The following is a 17,347-nucleotide window of genomic DNA, read 5'->3' on the forward strand; positions in this document are numbered from 1 at the left end:
ATGTCTCCAACTTTATTGATATATAACTCAATATCTTCTTTATCCATTCTTTTTTATTCATTCATCTGTGGACAGACACTTAGGTTGTTTCATTGTCTAAGCTATTGTGAATATGCTGAAATGAATATGGGACTGCAGATATCTCATCAAGATTCTGTTTTCACTTCCTTTGGATATATACCCAGAGTGGGATGGCTGCATAATACACTAGGTCTACTTTTAATTTTCTGAGAAACCTCCATACTGTTTTCCATAGTGACTATACCAATTTATAATCCCACCAATGGTGCACAAGGGCTCCCTTTTGAACACATCCTGGCCAATACTTGTTTTTTGGTTTGTTTTTTTTTTTTTTTTTGATGGTTCACTTTTTTTATTGTGTTTGTAGCATTTTAATTTCTTTACTATCATTTAAGCAAAGACTTAGGAAATTAAGCTAATATGTTCAATCTACTTAAATTGGAAGTTTGAACACTTTTCTGATGTAGTTAACACATTAAACAATTACATCCTCATTTATAGATCAAAGTACATAGTATATAGACAGACTCAATTATTGTAGGGCAAATAATAAACAGAAAGATCAGTAATTTGAAAAAAATTTTTTTTTTTTTTTTAATTTTTTTTTCAACGTTTATTTATTTTTGGGACAGAGAGAGACAGAGCATGAACGGGGGAGGGGCAGAGAGAGAGAGGGAGACACAGAATCGGAAACAGGCTCCAGGCTCCGAGCCATCAGCCCAGAGCCTGACGCGGGGCTCGAACTCACGGACCGCGAGATCGTGACCTGGCTGAAGTCGGACGCTTAACCGACTGCGCCACCCAGGCGCCCCAATTTGAAAAAATTTTTTAAAAACAGTAAGTTCCTTGTTGCCAAATTTAATCTTCATTGTATACTCAAATCTCTGCATGAGGCATATCATTTCTCAATTTCAAACCTGAATTTCTCAAATTCAAGTACTAAACTTCTTTGTCATTTTGAAATGGACTGAGCCATTTATTCAAGCCTCAAAATTTAGAATCACCTGACTTTTATCTTCGTCTCATATCCAACATCCAATCTGTTAGAAAATACTATTAGCTCTTATTTCAAAATACGTCTTAAATCTATCTGACAAGTCTCATGACCTCTACTGCTACCCTACAGTCTTGGCTACTATACATTGTCTAGAATGGTACTGTCTAAACTTTCTGTGATGATGGTATGTCCTATATTTGTGCTGTCCAGTATGATGAAGTTACTAGCCACATGTGCCTACTGAACCCTTGAAATATGGCTAATGCAAGAGAACTGAATTTTTACATTTTACTTAATTTTATTTATTTTAAATGATTACATATAACTTGTAGTTACTGTATGGACACTGAAAGTCTAGAAGACTGTAACAGTGGGGCTAGAATGGGTCTCTTTGCTTCCTCTCTTACCCTCATGTAACTTATTCCCAATATAGTAGCTACAAGTGATCTTGTTTAAATGTAGATCTAATCATCTCATTACTCTGCTTCATGGTTTCCCACCACACTTAGAAATAAATCTCAGAACTCTATTTAGATTTATAGCTCTCTGCATAATTTTTCTCCAGGCTACCTCTCCACCTCAACTATTCTCTTACCTTCAGTCCTGACATATACAATTCTAGCCACGGTGACTCAAGCCCTTGCATTTGTCCACAAGGCTCCTGTTTCAAATATCTACAAGGCTGAGCATCCTCACTTTATTTAGTCCTTGATCAATTACCTCACAGAAAGGCATTCCTTGAGCACTCAATCTAAAATAAGAGCATTACCTCCTCTTTCTCATACCCTTATCTAATTATATAATACTTCACAGCATTTACAATACCTGACCATATATTATAGATTTAATCTTTATTGAATGTTGCTATCACAGCAAAATATAAAACTCCTGAGGACAGAGATTTTGTCTCTGTTGTTAACTGGTGTATCTCAAATATCCAGGACAGTATCTGACACACAACAGATTCTCAATATTTATTGAATGACTGAATAAACTTAAATCTCATTAACCCTCTCTCAGTCTCACATTTATTCAACAAATGTTTATTCAGTGCTTGTTATTTATAAGGCACTGCATCAGATAATGTGGAGAATTCAAACTGAAAGCAACCTAGACCTTGTAAATTGGATCACCTCTGGAAAAATCTTAAAGATTCTTAAATCTTAAAATGCTGATTCTATGACTTTAATTGGAATAAGTTGGGATTGTTTCTCATGAGGATGAGAGTAAGAGTATAGAGCACATCTCTCCTCTAATATTACATCTGCCATCTGGAAGGAGTAGTCTTTTTTACAGTATACCTAACAATATAGATGTGACTGATGAGTTAACATTAAATAGTTTTCAGTTCAACACATACACTTTCTAACAATACAGAAAAACTCTTGAGGGAATATCCTGAAGTGGTCAAGCAGAGGGAAATAACTACATGTAGGGGATGACATATTTTCCTATATTAGGTGAGTGGGGTGGCCTTTGGTAACCTTTAACATGTTTTCCAAGTCCAACATTATACTGTCTGTAAAATGCTATAATGAGTGCAAGTTAATGTATCAGTCATTTTCTGACAAGTTGCTTCCTGCTTGCTACAAGTAATAAGTCACAAAGCTGACAGCAAGGAATAAAAATGAGAATCAAAACAGAGTTATAACACACAAATAGTCTACTGAATAATTATGAATACTTTGTACTAGAGGCACCTGAGTGGCTCAGTCAGTTAAGCGTTTGACTAATTTCTGCTCAGATCATGATCCCACCTGTCATGGGATCCAGCCCCATGTTGGGCTCTGCACTGAATGTGGAGCCTGCTTGGGATTCTCTCTGCCCCTCCCCTCAAAATAAATAAATAAGCTTAAAAAAAAAAGAATATTTTGTCCCTGTATTATAGAAATATACCCAACTAACAGGTTGAATCATATGAAATCAACATTATTTGACCATTTTTATGGTTCAACTTAAAAACGACTTGCCAGATCTTATTACCGTAGTCACAATGTTATTTGTACATCAGCACTATTAGAGTCAGTCATAATTTAACAGTACTTGATTAAGAAAAACAAAATGAATTCAATAGCAAATGCCTTCTTCTAAAATTTCATTTAGACCAACAAAAAAGAAGTCTTTGGTTCCAATCAGCAGACCATAGAGAGTTGGTCTTAAAATCTACAACTAATAGGTCAATCAATTCTTAAGATCTTTTCAACGTTTATTTATTTTTGGGACAGAGAGAGACAAAGCATGAACGGGGGAGGGGCAGAGAGAGAGGGAGACACAGAATCGGAAACAGGCTCCAGGCTCTGAGCCATCAGCCCATAGCCTGACGCGGGGCTCAATTAAGATCTTTAAAGAACAGCTAAAACAAATTGTGTACTCAAATATATGTTAGTACTAAACATGTAGTTTGGTAGCAGATTCAAACTTGTTAGTGAATAATCAGAACCTGGAAGACAATATCTTACTTTCATTAGTAATTACATCTTGGGTAATCAGTGCAATTATATTCATACCATGTTTTTTCTTCACTCAAAAACGAGGCATAATTTTTAAGCCTGTTCATTTATGAAGGGTATTTCAGCATTCTTAAACCTAAATCTCCATTTTAGTAGTCTAATGTTACAGATATTTCCAAAATCAGCAATCCTTACTGCAACTAGTACCACTCACTTAATACTGAGATTTTTGGATAAGCAAGTTTTATTTTCTCCACTACAGGACTATTCTGTTTAAATCCATGGCCAACACAGAACAACCTTCATATCAGGAAATGAATTCTGATGCCTTTTGATTGTAAAAGCCCAAGGTGATTAAATTTATCTGATAATTCCAATGGATTTTTTTACTTGAGTCAAGTATTTAATTGACCATGACAAAAGTATTCTGTCAAAGGCAAAGGAAATACTTAGAAGTCAAACTAAAGATAATGACTTCACTGAGAAATGATGAAATACTTGTGATAAATAAGGTGATCTTTTTGAAGAATAGTATCTTATCATCTTGGAAAATCAATCATATAATAGCATAGACAAAAACTCATATGAAAATAAAATTGTGATATTATAATACAGAAAATTTCCTTTAAACTAATGAATCAGCCTTAGGAGAAAGTCATGGTGGGGTTACTTTGTTTTGCTCATAAATGGGAGTAATCTACAATTTTGTTTTCCTGTTCAGCTTATCGATAAAGTTTTTGTTTTAAACAATGTCTACAAATCTGTCTTACACATTAGAATACAACAAAAACTTCCTAAATAGCTGAAAATTTGCTACGACGATCTGTCATACTAAAAGTAAGTGGTCATGGTACTTATTTTTCCTAGCCAATGTATCTTAGTGCCTCACCCTTAAAAATATTAGAACTGACCATTATGAATTAAAAAATTATTCAGCATCTTAACAGACATTCTCTCCCAACTGCTCTTCTTTCTTGTTAGCAGAATCTGTCTGCCACTACAGAAGCTGGAAATTCTAGATACTTCCCAGCCTTCTGTAGTCAGGACACAGATAGCAACCTAACCTAGCTAATGGTACTGAAACACAATCTAGTAAGAGGGAAAACAGGAAGGATTTTTATTCCTAATAAAAAGATACATGAGAGAAAATGTCTTTATTCTTTGTCTAGCTATGCAGAAAAAGTTAACATAGCAGGCTGGCTGGCGAAGTTGGCCTTTGGCTGGGGTCTGGGAACTTGGATTATGAGAGGGTTCCCACCATTCCCATAACTCAGAAGAGTGCCTCATTGTGTCTAAACTGTGCAAACAATGTGGTTTATGCTGAATACCTGCTTTCCTTCTGGGAGTCTGGAATTTTGTACATGCTACGCAAAGAATACCCACCTGAATAGCCCCAAGAAACACTTGAGCACTGTCTAATGAGTTTCCCTGGTAGACAATATTTAACTTGTGTTGTAACAACTTGTTGCTGAGGGAATAAGCACTCCTGTGTGACTCCACTGGGAGTCATGGAAGTAGGCTCCTGGTTTTCTCTGGCCTTTATCCCACTGCCTTTTTCCCTTTGTTGATTTTGTTTAGTACCCTTTTGCTGTGACAAATCTTTTGTGTTGAGTCCCATGAGTTCTCCCAGCAAATCATGGAACCTGGGTTGGTCTTGGAGACCCTCAAAACACTCGCCAGTAGGGTGTCTAAAGGCAGTATCTGGAACATTAGCAGCCATATTTATGGCAACTACTAGATGATAAGCCTCAAGGACTCAAGAAAATATTAAGAAAAAGAGTGGGGGGGGGGAAGGAAGCAGGAGCAAGCTACAAACCTTATGAAATGCATGATTGAGCTGCTGAATAAACTTTGAACTGCCCTACCTCCAGACTTATGTTTAACATTTCAAAAATAAGACATTAGCATTTGCAATGAAAACAATCCTTACAAGTACTTTTCCAAGCTTTCTAAAAAAATGATCATATAAAAGGGTTATTTAAAGACCTTACCCTTTGAATATTTTAAATTTTAGATTAATTTCTCTAGAAAAGCAAGAAAACAAAAGAAACAGTTGGAAAACTTTTCTAGTTCATGATATCTCTTTAAATAGTAATATTTAAAGTTGGAAAGTGCCTAAGTTTCAGTAGATTATTCAAAGCATTGTCCATTTCATCTAAGTTATTGAATTTATTGGCATAAAATCACTGATAATATTCCTTTATGATTCTTTTAATAAATGCAGAAGCTGTTGCGATGTCACCTCTCTCATTCTTGATACTGGTAATTAAGAGTCTTTTCTTTTTCCTGATCAGTTGGGCTAGAGGTTTATACATGTAATAGCTCTTCTCAAGGAAGAAACTTCAGATTTCATTAATTTTCTGTTTTTTTGTTTGTTTTCTTTTTGATTTCTCCTCTGATCTTTATTCTTTCTTCTACTTACTTTTCTGCTACTTAACTACTTAGCTCCTTTATCTAGGTGAAAGCTGGTTTGAGACTTTTTTTTCTATTATTGGTATTTAGTGCTATAAAATTTCCCTTAGGTCTTGCTTTAGGAATTACACCCCACACATTCTGACATATCATGTTGTCATTTGTATAGAAACAATGTACTTTCTCATTTCTTCTGTTTTCACCATGGATTTTTTTAGAAGTGTTATTTAGTTTTCAAATACTTGAGGATTTTCCAGAGATGCTTTGTATGACTTGATTACATTTAAATGCATTAAAAGTTCTTTTATGATCCAGAATAAGAACTAACTTGGTGGATATACTGTGTGCACTAGAAGAGAATGTATATTCTGGCATTGTTGGGTGAAGTGTTTTATAAATGTTAGTTACATCATGTTAGTTGATTGCGTTGTTAAAGTATATGTTATTGATTTTCTACTTGTTCTGGCTGCTATTGAGGGAAACACTGAAATCTCCAAATATAATTGTAGATTTTTTAACATCTTCTCACAGTTGTTTTGCTTTGTGTATTTTGGAGTTCTGTTATTAGGTGCATAAATGTTTAGATTTGTTATATCTGTTAGATATATTGATATCACTACCATTATGAAGCAGTATTTTTTTTTTTAACCTGGTAAAATTCTTTGTCCTCAGATAAACTTTGTCCAATATTAATATAGCCAGTTTTCTTTTTTTAAAAAACTGTTTTTAATTAATATAGCCAGTTTTAGTCAAAATGGTACATCTTTTCTTGCATGTAGTTGGCTCGGGATTATTTAATCCAATCTGACAAGTTCTGCCATTTAATTGGGGGTTTTAAGTAATTTACATTCAACGTGATTACTAACACAGTTAGGTTTATCATTTTGTTATTTTTTGGATCTTCCCTTCTGCCTGAAGGACTTCAACATTTCTTGTAGTTCAGGTCTGTTGGTGATGAATTCTTTCAGCTATTATATCTCTAAAAAAGTCTTTATTTCACCTCATTCTTGAATGATTTTCATTGGGTAGAGATTTAGGTTGACAGTTTCTTTCAGTAAAGATATTGCTGTACAAAAAGTTCTTCAGTAAAAAATGTTGATGTTCTTGTTTGCAAGGTTTCTGACCAGAAATATACTGCCATCCTTATCTTTGTTCTTCATATGGAATGTGTCTTTTTTTCTTTGGCTGACTTAAAGATTTTCTTTTTATCACAGTTTGAATATGATGTGCCTTGGTGTAATCTTCATGTTTTCTATGCTAGGGTTCATTGAGATTCTGAATCTGAGTGTCTGCAGCTTTCATTAAACTTGGAAAAGTTTAAGCCATTACTTATTAAAATTTTTTTTTTTTCCCAGCAGGCTTTCTTTCTCTTCTCCTTTAGGGACTCAAATTTAATGTTTATTAGGTCACTTGAAGTATCCCACAATTCATTGATGTTCTGTTCATTTTTTAAAATTATTTTCCTTTCTTTGTATGCTCCATTTTGAATCATTTATACTGGTATGTCTTCAAACTCACTAATCTTTCCTTCAGTAATATTAATCTGCCATTAAGCCCATCCCATGTATTTTCCATCTCAGACATTATAGTCTTCATCTTTAGAAGTTCATTGTGTTCCTAGTTAACTTTTACACATATGGAATACAGTTACAACTATTATAAAAGCTATTTTAATACACTTATCTACTAATCCTAACCTCTGTATCAGTTCTTGGGCAGTTTGATTGATTTATCTTCTCATTATGGGTCTTATTTTTTCACTTCTTTGCATGCCTGGAAATTTTTCATTGGATAGCACATACGGTGAATGTTACCTTGTTGGATGCTGGATATGTTTATAAATAAACAATAAAATCTTGGGATGCCTGGGTAGTTCAGCCTGTTAAGCAGCTGAGTCTTGATTTCAGCTCAGTTCATGATCTCATGGTTGGTGGGATCAAGCACTGTGTCAGGCTCTGCATTGACAGCATGAAGCCTGCTTGGGATTCTCTCTCTCTCTCCTCTCTCTGTCCCTCCCTCTCCCTCACAGTAAATAAATAAATAAATAAATAAATAAATAAATAAATAAAGCCATTTAAAATCTTGAGTTTGGGGGTGCCTGGGTGGCTCAGGTCATGATCTCATGGTCTGTGAGTTAGAGCCCCACATTGGGCTCTGTGCTGACAGCTCAGAGCCTAGAGTCTGCTTTGGATTCTGTGTCTTCCTCTCTCTCTGCCCCTCCCCCACTCATGCTCTGTCTCTCTCTCTCTCTGTCAAAAATGAATAAACATTAAAAAAAAATCTTGAGTTTGCTCAGGAATGAAGTTAAATTACTTGAAAACTTGAAGTTTGATCCTTTTGGGTCTAGCTTTTAAGTAAGATTTGTTAGTCTGGTCCAGAGCAATCTCAGTCTAGGTCTAATTATTACTCCCTATTGGAACAAGATTCTTTTGTGCACTCCACCTAGTGCCCCATGAATCCTGAGGTTTTCCCTTCTGGTTTGTGTATTCCCGGCCCTGCTGGACTACACAAGTACTGTTTCCTCTAATTCTTTTGTGTGGTTCTTGTCTGCTCAGGAAGGTTCCTCATATTCCTGTGCTTATTGAGTACTTGGCTAATACGTGAAGGGGTAGATCTCTGTAGATCTTCAGGGTTCTCTCTGTGCTGTTGTTCCCTCTCCAGTACTCTGTTAACTCTAGCTGCCTCAGTCTTTCTAGACTTTCAGCAACATCTCCTGAATGCAGGGAGTCTACCATTCTCTACTTGGCTTCCATATCTTGCACCACAGCCCAGAAACTCCCTCAAGGTAGTAAGCTGAGAAATCATAGCCTCCCCTTATTTCCATCTCTCAGGCATATCACTATTTGATCTCCAGTGTCTTGAAAATTGCTGTTTCACATATTCTGTCCATTTTTTAATTGTCATGGTCAAGATGGTAAATCCCATCCCTGTTATTCCTTCTTGGCTATAAGGGTTAGTTTCACTAGCTTATTATGTTTATTTCTCTGTACTGAACCACTGTAAATGGCATCTCAGTTCAATAATCCCTGATGGATTGGGGTCAAATCTTACATGGTTATGAGGCCGACTCTTTAGATTGTTTCTGTGTGGGTCTTTTCTCTAACTGCCTTAAAGGCAGTCATTCTTCTGTTTAAAAAGCACATTTCAAAGAAATAGTACTAAGCCTAAGGAATTTTAATGCTATGGGGAAGAATGTCTAGAAGTTTGTGCAGCTAAGTAAGTCACAAAGTGATTTTCATTCTACAGAGTTTCTATAAGAAGGATTTTTCTTCTTTTATAACTTTTGCAAATGAAAAGAACATTCATGGGAGGAGCAGGGAAATACTGAATACCAAGTAGGAGGAGGCAGGAAAAAGGAAGAATAGCAGGCCTTGAGAGAGGGTTGAAAATAAAACTTTTCTAAGAAAAATCACAGAAACCAAAAATCTGATACATTTACACATCGGACATTATCTTCTATATATTTTACAAAATAGTCTTTTGTTCTTTTCTTACTTCCTACACAAAAACCAATGTTTACTTACTTAATATGCTAAGGTGAAATATTAATAAAAGCAGATAGCTGGAAGCATTATTATTATCCCTTAAATGTCAAAACAAAATATGGCAAGTTCACACAAGTGTAAGGTAGTTAAGATAATTCCTACAGCATAGGTTTTATGCCAGTGGTCCATGGACTTTCTTTAGCCTGCAGACATGTTGTATTTGGCCTATAAAGTAATGGTCATATCAAATTTACACAAGTGTTATTTGTAGCCAATATTTATAAATTGGAAAGTTTCACAAATTGGAGAGACTTCATACAAAAATCTTGGGGAAAGAGATATGGTAGCACTCAAGGTGGGGAGCAGATGTCCCTTTTAGCTAGAGTCTGAGCCCTTTAGTTTACTACAGTGTCCATCACTCACTACCGTTTCCCCGCCGCCCCCAACTACCCCCAGCACTTCTTGTCTTTATAGACATTTAGGCTAGTGACACCTGACTGAGGGTATGTATAATCATATCCTAACAAATTAACCCATTCTTTTTAACTTAGAAAATAAACATATAAAAGCATCACTAAAATATCTTTTTATTTTTATTTTATTTTATTTTTTTGAAGGGGAGATGTGATTCCTAGAAAGATACATTGAAAAGAGTACTTATTTTTCTACCAATTGTAGGAAAACTGCATCTGGGGCACATTTTTAAACTATAGATTCCTGGGGAGTCTAGGAAGTATCCCAAAATGTTTATTTTTAACAGATTCATTGATAATTCAAATATAGCTCACATCTGGAAACCACAATCCACCTTACCTTTTGCCAATGTTTTAAAAGGTACACATAAAAGGAAGCATAATTACAAAGAACTAAAACAATGTTACTAGAAAATTATGCTCTGGCATACTTTTCCTCCCAATGCACTCTACTTAAGCAGGAAAAAAAAAAGTCTGAACTTTAGGTACACTTTAGGTACTCAATAAGAGTAATTCTGTATTTAGTTTTCAGTATTCATGCTTCAACCAAGAAAACTAGAAAAGAAAGCATGTTTAAAAAAGAATGCTATACATCAAATTTCTATACACCAAAAATCTCTATATTGGAATTTCTCTGCACCTCAGTGCTTTATAAGAAGAGAACTGAAATAGGGTCTAAGTTCCCCTTCCAACTGTAAAAGGATCCAACTTCAGCTATACCCAATCTTTGTCAACCTCAGCTAAAAAATTTCTTTCAACTTAAATAAAACAGTATAATTAGAGATAAGTCATTCATGTTTGCTATTACCGTAACATATTTTTAACTGGTAATAAAAGAATGGGAATTAACAGGCCAAAAGTATGAGAAATGTTGACTGATAACATAACTTGAGAGAAAAAAAGAAAAGCAAAAAAAAAAAAAAAATGAAGATACACTATTTAATATATAAAAAAGGAAAACTTTATTTGTATAAATTCTTTTCAAGAAATGTGTACCATATTGAAATGGTACATGTTTCACATTAAGAAAGACTAAAACAGTTTGGCACATCACTCAGTGTTTCCTCCTGGCTTTGGAGACACTACTGAAAAAAAGGACACAGCAGAGCACCCCAGGGAAGTCACCTGGAGATAGGAATAGAAAGCTGACTTCTCTTCAATCTTTGTACCTTTAAATCTTATACAATATATATGTTTTATCTATTCTAAAAATTAGGAAAGCAAACTTTATCTGCGATAATAATTAAAGTCTAGACAACTCAACCCCTTCATAGGGCAACAAAACTGTTTACTTAACAAAAGAACTACATGATCACCGAAACTAATTGTGTGAGAACAGTATACAACTTTTATGTGCCAAAAAAAAAAAAAAAAAAAGAAAGAAAGAAAGAAAGAAAACAAAAGTATGTGAAGGCAATTAAGGGAAAGGGTTAGTAAGTGATTTTAATTTTATATCACAAAATACTTTACAAATTCTACTTCTCTAAATAAGAATAATCGTCAGCCAATAATATTGTGAATGAATTTTAAAACCACATGATAAACTAAACCTTTTTGGAGTTCTCCTATCAGATATTTTTTACACTGCCACATACAAAGCATGCAGGCCTACTGAAAGAGCTGATTCAAAGGAGAAGAAAAGAAACTTTGTTAGCAGTCACCAACAGTTTGGGACTCTGTAAATAACAGTTGTCAACAAATCAAAGAACAATTTTTAAATGCACTAAGAATGGAATGGCAAGTTGGTCAAAGTATTCTTAATGACCATACCTTAATAAGATCATTACTTCTAACCCTGAACTAAGTTATAAATGATTCTCACTATTAAAATGTAAACATGGGGAGGCTGCGTGGCTCAGTAGGTTAAGCGTCTGACTCCTGATTTCGGCTCAGGTCATGATCTCATGGTTCGTGAGATCAAGCCCCATATGGGGCTCTGCAATGACAGTGTGAAGGCTGCTTGGGATTCTCTCCTGCTCTCTCTGCCTCTCCCTGCATGCACGCACTCTTTCTCTCTCAAAATAAATAAGTAGACATTTTTAAAAAATGAAAACAGGCTTAAGGGAGCAGACTGAAGAGATTCATAATGCTGGCTCTCCCACTTAACCACCTATATTACTTTAGGCAAATGTCTATCTCTGCTTCCTTACCTATAAAAATGAAAATAACAATAGTATCTATTTTAAGGTTGCTTTAAGGAATTAAATTTTTACTACATTAAACAGTACACTTAATAAGTGTGTATTATCTTTATTAAATAAATATTCTTGTAAAACAATAACCCAGCCTCAAATACATTTACTAGTTGTCTGAAGTATTGGCTAAGAGAACTCAATGAATTATAATAAGCCTCTTCCATATTTAAAAGAAAAATCTTCAGGTAAAATATAATCTGTTTCTCAACAGAACATTTCTATATGTCATAAGCTCCTCACAACCTAATCTTTGAACTCCTAAAACAGGTTGGTTTTCCCTTACATATCACCATTTGGAGGATTTTTGTTTCTTTCTGGTCTTTTCTAGAATTAAAATTTTCATATTTGTATTCTTTTTGTATTCACCCAAAGAATACGAAACTACTATTTTAAAGGGATACATGCATACTGATGTTTACAGCTGGATTACCTATAATAGCCAAATTATAGACAGAGCAATAGCCCAGTGTCCAATGACTGATAAAGAAGATGTTCTACATACAAACACACAGGAATATTACTCAGCCATAAAAAAGAATGAAATCTTGCCATCTGCAACAACATGGATGGAGCTAGAGAGTACAATCCTAAGCAAAATAAGTCACAGAAAGACAAATACCATTTGATTTCACTCACATGTGGAGTTTAAAAGAAAAACTAGCAAAGGGGGGAAAAAAGAGGAAGAAAGTCAAATCAAGAAACTTTTGTTTGTTTGGTTTTGAAAGTGAGAGAGCAAAGCAGGGCAGGTGCAGAGGAAGAGAGAATCTCAAGCAGGCTCCATGCCCAGTGCAGAGCCTGATGTAGGGCTCAATCTCACAAATGTGAGATCGTGACCTGAGCCGAAATCGAGAGTTGGACACCTAACTGACTGAGCCACCCAGGCGGGCACCAGATGCTTAATTACAGAGAACAATGTGATGGTTACCAGAGGGGAGGTTGATGGGGAGATGTGTTAAATAGGTGATAGGGATTAAGGAGTGCACTTGTGATGAGCACTGGATGTTGTATGGAAGTTTAGAATCACTGTGTTGTACACCTGAAAATAACACAACACAGTATGCTAATTGGAATTTAAATAAAAACTTTAAAAAATACTAAAATAAATAAATAAAACCATCTATATCTCAGAAAAAGAGGTTTTATTTTAGACCAACCTATTAAAGATTATATTAAATACATTTTAAAACAATTTTTAATAATTTTAAATACACAAAGACTAAAAAAATAGACTAATTTTTCATTTTTTTTAATATATGAAATTTATTGTCAAATTGGTTTCCATACAACACCCAGTGCTCATCCCAAAAGATGCCCTCTTCAATGCCCATCACCTACTCTCCCACCCTCCCCCCCCCCATCAGCCCTCAGTTTGTTCTCAGTTTTTGAGAGTCTCTTAATGCTTTGGTTCTCTCCCACTCTAACCTCTTTTTTTTTTTCCTTCCTCTCCCCCATGGGTTTCTGTTAAGTTTCTCAGCATCCACATAAGAGTGAAAACATATGGTATCTGTCTTTCTCTGTATGTATGGCTTATTTCACTGAGCATCACACTGTCCAGTTCCATCCACGTTGCTACAAAAGGCCATATTTCATTCTTTCTCATTGCCACGTAGTACTCCATTGTGTATATAAACCACAATTTCTTTATCCATTCATCAGTTGATGGACATTTAGGCTTTTTCCACAATTTGGCTATTGTTGAGAGTGCTGCTATAAACGTTGGGGTACAAGTGCCCCTATGCATCAGAACTCCTGTATCCCTTGGGTAAATTCCTAGCAGTGCTACTGCTGGGTCATAGGGTAGGTCTATTTTTAAATTTTTGAGGAACCTCCACACTGTTTTCCAGAGCGGCTCCACCAGTTTGCATTCCCACCAACAGTGCAAGAGGGTTCCCGCTTCTCCACATCATCTCCAGCATCTATAGTCTCCTGACTTGTTCATTTTGGCCACTCTGACTGGCGTGAGGTGATATCTGAGTGTGGTTTTGATTTGTATTTCCCTGATGAGGAGCGATGTTGAGCATCTTTTCATGTGCCTGTTGGCCATCTGGCTGTCTTCTTTAGAGAAGTGTCTATTCATGTTTTCTGCCCATTTCTTCACTGGATTATTTGTTTTTTGGGTGTGGAGTTTGGTGAGCTCTTTATAGATTTTGGATACTAGCCCTTTGTCCGATATGTCATTTCCAAATATCTTTTCCCATTCCGTTGGTTGCCTTTTAGTTTTGTTGATTGTTTCCTTTGCTGTGCAGAAGCTTTTTATCTTCATGAGGTCCCAATAGTTCATTTTTGCTTTTAATTCCCTTGCCTTTGGGGATGTATCAAGTAAGAAATTGCTGCGGCTGAGGTCAGAGAGGTCTTTTCCTGCTTTCTCCTCTAGTGTTTTGATGGTTTCCTGTCTCACATTCAGGTCCTTTATCCATTTTGAGTTTATTTTTGTGAATGGTGTCAGAAAGTGGTCTAGTTTCATTCTTCTGCATGTTGCTGTCCAGTTCTCCCAGCACCATTTGTTAAAGAGACTGTCTTTTTCTCCATTGGATATTCTTTCCTGCTTTGTCAAAAATTAGTTGGCCATACTTTTGTGGGTCTAGTTCTGGGGTTTCTATTCTATTCCATTGGTCTATGTGTCTGTTTTTGTGCCAATACCATGCTGCCTTGATGATGACAGCTTTGTAGTAGAGGCTAAAGTCTGGGATTGTGATGCCTCCTGCTTTGGTCTTCTTCTTCAAAATTACTTTGGCTATTTTGGGCCTTTTGTGGTTCCATATGAATTTTAGGATTGCTTGTTCTAGCTTTGTCATTCTTTTCATTTAATGAGCAATGCATATTCTCTCAATGATGTAAGAAAAAAAGTTTTCATAAAAAATAAAGCAAAACAAAAATTATGGCCATACTTATGATTTACTAAGTTTTATCTTTTTTCTATCTAACATATTTCTATGTTATAAACAACCTCTTACCAACCTAATTTTTGATGATCACAAAATTCCATTGTAAGGATTTAGAATACTTCATTCCTCCTCTGTAAGCTACTTATGTTGTTTCCAATTTTATAACATTACAAATAATGCTGTGATGAGCATGTAAGCAGTTTTTAAAGATTTTCAAAAGGATGCTTTATTATCTTTACATAACAGTTGATAGGAACTTGATGCTATGAAGACCACAGGTTAGAAGGAGACCTTCAGGGGAAAAAAGCTGAAAGGAAAATATACTACCATTGCAAGAACAGTTATTGAAAAGCTCACAATTTCATAAATTTAGATTCCAACACAGACTGTGGAGTTTTCTATACATTTTCTATGCAAACTGAGATAATTTTTTTGCCCCTTCTTGATATTGCTCATTTTAAAAGATTCTATTCACATGAGAAGCTATGGTTAAGATCACTAACTTTGGAGTCAGACCCAGATTCAAATCCCTGCTCCACAACCAACAAGCTGTGTGACCTATGACAGCTCATTAAAGCCTTAGTTTTCTCATCTATAACAGAAGAATAATAGCACACATTTCATGGGATTATAGTCAAAATAAATAATATTCTATGTGTCAAATTCTTAAAAATGTGCCTAGCACATAGTAAATACACAAACAGCATCTTGTCATTTAAACATTTTTAATGTTCAATGTTTAGGTGGTTTCAAAGACATCATAAATATATATGTGTGTGGTTTGTGTATCAATTATTGGCTTAATCTCTAGATTATGATGGCACAGATGCATATTTATACACTGCTACATTATATAGTTAGTTTTAAAAATATTGTTCAGTCTAAAAAGCTAATTGTCAAAAAGAAAGATAGGAGGTGGCTCAGTTGGTTGGGCGTCCAACTGTGGCTTGGGTCATGATCTCACGGTTCATAGGTTCGAGCCCCACATCGGCTCTGTGCTGACAGCTCAGAGCCTGAAGCCTGTTTCAGATTCTGTGTCTCGCTCTTTCTCTGCCCCTTCCCTCACTCTCTCTTTCTCTCAAAAAATAAAATAAAACATTTAAAAAATAAAAAAAAATAAAGATATGAAAATTTTTGTAATGTCTGTCATTAGGGTAATAAAGAGGATTTAAATAATTTTTTAAAGATTAAATAATAGTTTTCATGGCATCATAAGAAATGAATTTCACTGTTTACATCATACGTTATTGAAACTATTTCTCTTCAGACAGAATAAATTCTTGATTAAGACTTTTTCACATAACTAAAGGTCAAATATACTTACAAGGATGCTAAGTGAACTAGCATCTAGTGAACTAATTTATAAGCTAGAGTAATATTAATTCTAGCTTTTTTTTCCCTTAGAACTATTTGGTAGTTTATAAAAAGCACAGAAAAGGAAAAGGTGCTAGCCACCACTATGTACACTTTATTAATCAAGGCAATGACAATTAATCCTTTAAATGATTTGGCCAGCTAAGACACTATTTTTAGAGGCCTACACCGAATTTTGCTATTACTTTACAATCAACTAGGTGACTTTAGGCAATCAACCAACTATTTGGAAATAGCCAAGAGTTTTAGTAATATGTTGTTTCAGAAATTAAAGAATAAAGCAAGTTCTGAGTTGGTAAAATACTAAATACATTTTTGAATTGCATTCCCTACATCACACTTGATATAGCAGATAAAATATTTACTTGGATTGAAAATGGAAAGAAGAGTCTATTGCTAAACTTTTTAGGGGTTGATATCTGCCAATGATAATGCTAACTTCTAAGAAGAGGATTAAAAAATCTCTTATAGCCAAAGCAATCTGCAGACATTTCTAAATAATTTTAAGTTTTGAATCCTATTGGTAACTATCATCATAATAATTAAGTATACAAGCTGACAGGAAAGTCACACTAGTGGCAAAAAAATAATCCAACTATTATAGCAGAATACTAAACAACAGAAATGGATTCTTATTTAAACACTTTTTCTGAATTTATAGCTGAGATAGTTCATTTTAAATATAATCCCCAATCTTAGATTTAGCAAATCAAGCAGTAACTAGTCTACATAGCACTTTCAATTGAAAATCACACGTTACAGAGTTAATATCCTTTGTCAGCTTATTTGGTTAAAGTGGCAGATAGCAAATGATAAATACCTTCCAATCAATCAATAGTTGACTCATTGAGCAAGCTCAGTAAGAGCTGATAAAAAATTACTTCCCATTTGACCCAATCTTCCCAGCCTCGGTGAGGTTTCCTCATTATTCTAAGTCTCATATTCTAGTTGAACATCACAGACTACATTAATACCTATCATTACTTTCCATTTTCCGCAGATTTAGCCCATCACTGTTCAAATTATTCAACTTTAAACTGATAAGACCTATAAGT

General features: G+C 34.9%; 1 protein-coding gene across 13 annotated transcripts in view; it reads right to left on the reverse strand.

The window, feature by feature from the left end:
• The window catches only part of PTPN13 (protein tyrosine phosphatase non-receptor type 13), a 233,895-nt gene that overhangs the window by 204,636 nt on the left and 11,912 nt on the right, over positions 1 to 17,347 (reverse strand). The gene's annotated exons all lie outside the window — the stretch shown is intronic.

This window comes from Leopardus geoffroyi, chromosome B1, assembly GCF_018350155.1.
Source record: "Leopardus geoffroyi isolate Oge1 chromosome B1, O.geoffroyi_Oge1_pat1.0, whole genome shotgun sequence".
NCBI classification, from domain to species: domain Eukaryota; kingdom Metazoa; phylum Chordata; class Mammalia; order Carnivora; family Felidae; genus Leopardus; species Leopardus geoffroyi.